We start from the raw sequence: 6,170 nt of genomic DNA, 5'->3' as shown, positions 1-6,170 counted from the left end.
ATTTAAAGTAAAAAGTGCTTTTGCTAATTGATCTTTAAGTGTACTTATTTTCATAACATCATTTTCCTGATCATCATCTCCCCCTTTTTGTTTAAAGAGCATAGACTTTGTAAAGAAGGATTTTATAAAACTTAACAGTAGCTAACTTTTCTTATGTAAAGAAGGATTTTATAAAGAAAAGAGTTATGGGCCCCATCAGGCTAAAACAACCCGGGACTTCCCAGGGGCGGTTATCTGCTGCCTTTGTTATGCAAGGTTTTCTGCTGCCTTGGTTATGCAAGGTTGTAACTGCCGGAGAAAGTTTATCTAAGAATGCAACTGAGAAGGTTGAGTAAGGGAGTTTTGCACGAGACAGCTGCTTCTTGCAAGAAGCAGCTCCCATGACTCATGCGCGAAAAATGTTTGTTATCTGCTTCTTGCAAAATGTTCGTTATCTACTTCCTGCATAAAGCAGAACCTGTAACTAATGTTCAACCCTCAAACCCCACACCCTTATCCTGGCCCTCAAAAGGCTTCCCAAAACCCAGGTTCGGGGCTCTCTGTTCCTGCGTGTTCAGTGAGCCCCACGCATGTGTGGTAAATAAACCCCTTGCGTGTTGCATGAGAGAACGTCTCTTGGAGTCCTCCTTTGCGCGGCAAAACTCTCAAATTCTTACAACTTTAGTGTCAGTTTGCTCATTTAATAATTCCTTGCCTTGAAGGATTATGAGGAATTCCTGTGATATGAGTAATATTAAAAGTAGTACAAAATTTATGAAATTACTTTCCTGTATAAGCAGGACCATTGTCCATTTAATAGATTGAGGGCATCCCACAACAGCAAAAGCATTAAGTAAATGTGATTGAACATTGCAGAAATGCTCTCCAGATTGTGCGGTAGCCCAGATGAAATGAGAACAAGTGTCTATGATAACATGTACATACTGCATTTCATCAAAATATGAAATATCAGTAACATCCATTTGCCATAATTTATTTGCTTTTTTGACCTTGAGGATTAATCCCTGATGCAAATGGGAGTGCATTTAAAGGTCCACAGGTTTGACAAGTCCTAACAATGTCCTGAGCTTTCTGTTTAGATAAAGATGGAAATTTCTTTCATAGCCCTTTGCTATTGATGAGTCAATTTGTGAAATGTTGTGGGATCTTGCATTACCCCCACAAGAGTATCTGCTTGCTGATTTTGTAATGACAAAGGAACTGGAAGAGTGGTATGAGCTCTTTATATGCATGATAAAAAGGGGAGTAATTCAACTTCTGACTAATGTTTGTAAATGTAAAAACATTCAGGAGAATTCATCTCTTTCAAACAAAGAAGCTGTCTCAATGTGAGTAACTGTTTGGCAAACATATTCAAAATCAGAAACAATATTAAGAGATTGTGGAAAACTTTGCAATACTTGAATTACAGCTGCTAATTCAGTTTTCTAACTTGTTTTCCACTGGGGTGACGTATGCAGCCTTCCCATTAATATTATCATCATTAAAGACAGTAATAGCTAGCAGGGAAGCTGGAACTATTTTAGTCAAAATCCATTGCATTCATTTTTAAAAATTGTAAAAGTTTTGACATAGCAAATTATTATTCATTTGTCCTTTAAAATCACTTAATGCTATTTGCTAAGAGGTATTGAAAATATATAGACTTTAAATCTCTTCGTTTGTGAGATCACACACTATGTGATTAGGATCATGACTTCTTAATTGATAATATCTTTGGTGACCTTTGGCTATTAAAGAAATAATCTTTTGCAAATATGTATTTAAATATTTTTGTCAATTGTTTGGTAAAAAAATCCATTTTAAAACAACATCTTGCTAAAATAGGCTTGTGGGAGATTGCAAGGTAAAGAAAATAATAAAATCAACAGGCTTTTTAAGATCTATTTGAACAAGCTGTTCCTTTTGAATGCATTGTTCAATTAATTGTAACTCTCATTCGGTTGCAGCTGTTAACTGCCTTTTGTTTAATAAATCAGAATCTCCTTGTAAAAGATCAAACAAGTTTTCTAACATATAATTAGGAATCCCTAAAGTGGCAGGTAGCAAAAATGAAAGCAGAGTGTCAATAGTGACGTGTACCCATAGTAAATGAACAGATTTTTTAAATTGAATTCATTGGATTTATTGAAAAGGAATGCAGGAATGTGGATTCTTTATAATTGGTTGTGCGTTTTTGCTGATTTTAAATTTATTGCATGCAGTTTTTATATTTTCTCACAATAGTGGCCAAATTCTGATTTGCTTACATGACCAGGCCCAGTTGGGTCCTCTGGGAACTGGCTAGGGACCAAGAGGAGATTCCTGGGACCTAGATATTTTTATTAAAGTACACCTCCTTCTGGGGGAATAGCCAGTCCTCCCAGCTAGAGTGTACATTTTAACTATTTCTTATCAAGGTCATGTGATAGCAACATCAGTTGCATGTAATGGCAACATCAGGTGGACAAAAGATTCCACAAGTATATTTTTTCCTTGCATTCAGCCCTCAAATCTGATCTGCTCCCAAAATAAGCCATGGTTATTTTAGGATAAATTTAGTTTATACATATGCAGTTTATATAAAGACTGGACAAAGACAAGATATTTTGGCTTAAAGGAATATAGGTATTTATATGATTTGATATGATTTAGCCAGTAATAGATTCATTTATAGTAATAGTACTTAGATTAATAGATTAAGCCACCTGGTTTAGGGCAAGAAAAGAAACATTTTTTTTTTTGCCAGTATGATACCAAGGAGAAAATCAGCATTCTTTATACAGATAATGACATGATAAAAGTCAACATAAGCTATCCTGATAAAACACATACTCCCTGCCCCTCACAGTGATTATCCAGAAAAAAAAATTTTATATCTTCATTAAAACAAACTGAGAGTCCAAGAAAACGTTGTCATTCCAGACTCATTAAATCTTTTTTTATTTTGACCATAATCTCCATTTTTACAAACCCTCAGCACTTAATTATATTAATTTTGGCTTTGTTCCACACTCCTCTTACTCTGCAACAGCCATTCATTTTATCTTAGGATAAAACTACTCTGTCTTTCTACTAATAAAAATACATTCCCCACATCCTTCATGCCCAAGCCATCATTCCAAACAAATACTTTATTACACACAATTACCATCAAAATCAAATGCTAGAATGTCAAATACTTAAAACACTTCAGTTAATGCACATTCAAAACACCAATATATAGCTTTTAATGAGAATCTTCAGTCTCAAAGTTCCTAAAATATATCTCTTCTTCAAACATGAATAGGAGCTAAACTCATGACCAGTTTCCAAACCAGTCTGTTGAGAATATAAGCCAACAAAAGAAGATGGGGCTACCATTCCCACTGTCCACCACAAGACTTTACCTGTAGCATTGGTATAAATCTCATAGAATAATCATTCAGACTTAACAAAGGTAACCTAACAGAACACCTTGAGTCAGAACTACAATCCCCAACCTCATACCCCCTTGGGGACCAACCTGCCACAGGAACCATCAATGAGCACTGACCCCCATTTGGTATGGCACCTTTCTCACTGAATACTCTCTGACTCAGGTGTACATGAATCCCTATATAAAGGCAGCCCATCAAGAACAAGCGCAGAAACCAATCTTTCTTTATTGTGCTCAGCCAAAGGCATGGCAAAGAATCAATTTTTAAAATCTATCATAATAAAGCAGTTCTTAGAAATTACAACTGGTGTGGGCATGCCAGGCTGCAATGACTCCATAGGCTGAACCACAGTATCAACTTTTATCAAATCAGTCAACATTCTCCATTTTCCTGACCTCCCTTCTACAATAAATATTGGAGAATTCCAAGAACCATGAGATTCCTCTAAACGTCCTGCTCCAAACCGTTCCCAAACAACCAAGTCAGAGCCTCAAACCTCTCTATAGATAAGGGCCACTGCTCAACCCACAAAGGCCCATCTGTAGTATTTGTAGTGGATGTCCCTGGAGCATCTCTTCACTTTATGCTTTAAGAGTTCCATTATTAGATTGCTGTTTGGGCACTAGTTGCCGAGTCCAGCTCAAGCAACTGTCATAAAAGGGTAAGAAGGGGTAGTGGGAGATTGAGAAGAAACACAACTTAGAGTTTAAAACAAAGCATGAGCCAGGTAGTTCATTGCCTGACTGAACACAATAACCAAATAGAAACAGGAATATTTCCCCCATTTTGTTATGTTCACTGCAAAGCCTTCATAACCAATTTCCATTACTTAAGATTTAAAACATTATGGCCTTAAGGCTAAAATCAAAAACAACACTTTGAATGAGATCAAATAAGCTTAATAAGTCAGATGTTTTAACAGGCATCCCAGTAGCTTTAACACACACACATACTCCTCCAGCTGCCTATTACGATTACCCGTTACCCTGATGATCCAAGGAAAATGCTTACTTTACCAATATGACTCAAGTCCTCTTCTGTTGGCTGGACACACGTGCCTCTAATGAGTCTTTCCCTTGGTTCCTTAGTATTGATTTGGAGTCTTCTTCTTTGAGCCCCATGTTGGGTGCCAAATGTTGCTTCCTATTGAAATGGAGCTTGAAGGATATTAAGGAACGATGAGAAAAAAAGAAAGGAAGGAAGGAAGGAAGGAAGGAAGGAAGGAAGGAAGGAAGGAAGGAAGGAAGGAAGGAAGGAAGGAAGGAAGGAAGGAAGGAAGGAAGGAAGGAAGGAAGGAAGAAAGAAAGAAAGAAAGAAAGAAAGAAAGAAAGAAAGAAAGAAAGAAAGAAAGAAAGAAAGAAAGAAAGAAAGAAAGAAAGAAAGAAAGAAAGAAAGAAAGACACAGATGGGTTCAGGGGGTCTGAAGCTTGAGTTTACTTCAGACAGACTTCAGACAATTTTATTCTTAAGCAGATCCAAAAAAAGAAAGAAAGAAAGAAAGAAAGAAAGAAAGACACAGATGGGTTCAGGGGGTCTGAAGCTTGAGTTTACTTCAGACAGACTTCAGACAATTTTATTCTTAAGCAGATCCTGGTTATAAACCATAATAGGCATGCATGCATTTCCTGAGGGAGCAAAGTTCTTATCTTTCAGTGTTCTTCATACTTAACATAACCATTTGGGGTAAACATTCTCTTCCTCCCAGACTGCTCTACATAACAATCTCCACAGTTTACTGTCACTATCCTGAGGCCAGCTCCTCCCAACAAAACCTGCAGGTCTTGTTTTAACCCTTGGCTCCTACAATCTACCTCCTTCATCCTTAATATCCATGTTCTTTCATAATTTGCATCTCTGCCATCCTCCAAATCCAGCCCCTTCCTCATTCAAGCCCTCTCTAACCAGGATCCTCCTTCACTTTTCCAGTTCTTGGTTTGGTCAACTCTGACCCAAAGTGAGACCCAGGTCCAGTCCCTACTTGTGGTGATATGGTCACTCCATCTCAAAGTCATCCTTGGCTTCCTACAACCTGCTTAGTTCCCACATCCATTCTCTGGCATTGGGCCTCATACCCTTCCTTGTTTCCTGTTTTCAGTATGAAGATCAACCTCTCAAACTGTACTGGAAATTTATGGTCATAGATGTTTTTATATTACATTTATAGTCCCACTTACAACTAGAATTATGCCATGTATACAATAAGTATTAAATTATTGTTAATTTGTACTCATTTACCTTAGAAGAGGAATATATACTAATATCATAATGAGTAAGATCCAGGGTCTTCCTGTTAGTGTTTGAAGAACTTTCTATTAAGACTGGAGGGAGCCTCATTTTTTTTTTTTTTTTCCTCTTCAGCTTTTTACCTATATCATGTTTCCTGGTTTGACCTCGGGTAAGGGAGGGCAGATGCTAAAGAGTTTGGATACTGTTTTTAATACCTCTCCTTTTAGTTCATTTAAAACTTTTTTTAACTTTGACCATAATTTCTACTCTACAAACCTTTGATAACTTACTATATTCATTCAGGCATTGTCCCACATTTTTCATTCTGCAATGGCCAATCATTTCATGTTAGGACAAAACTATTCTCGTCTTCCTCTCAGCAAAAATATGTCCTTCATATCCTTTAAACTTGTCAACACTTCAATCAAACATTTCATCATACACAGTTATTATTAAAACTAAATTTGTTAGAATAAGGTTCAGTACCCAAAACATTCCAGTTAATGCACAACCAGAATTCCAACATACAAAAATTTTTGTTGTCTG

This window comes from Tamandua tetradactyla, chromosome 24, assembly GCF_023851605.1.
Source record: "Tamandua tetradactyla isolate mTamTet1 chromosome 24, mTamTet1.pri, whole genome shotgun sequence".
NCBI classification, from domain to species: Eukaryota; Metazoa; Chordata; class Mammalia; order Pilosa; family Myrmecophagidae; genus Tamandua; species Tamandua tetradactyla.
This window is presented reverse-complemented; position numbering follows the sequence as displayed.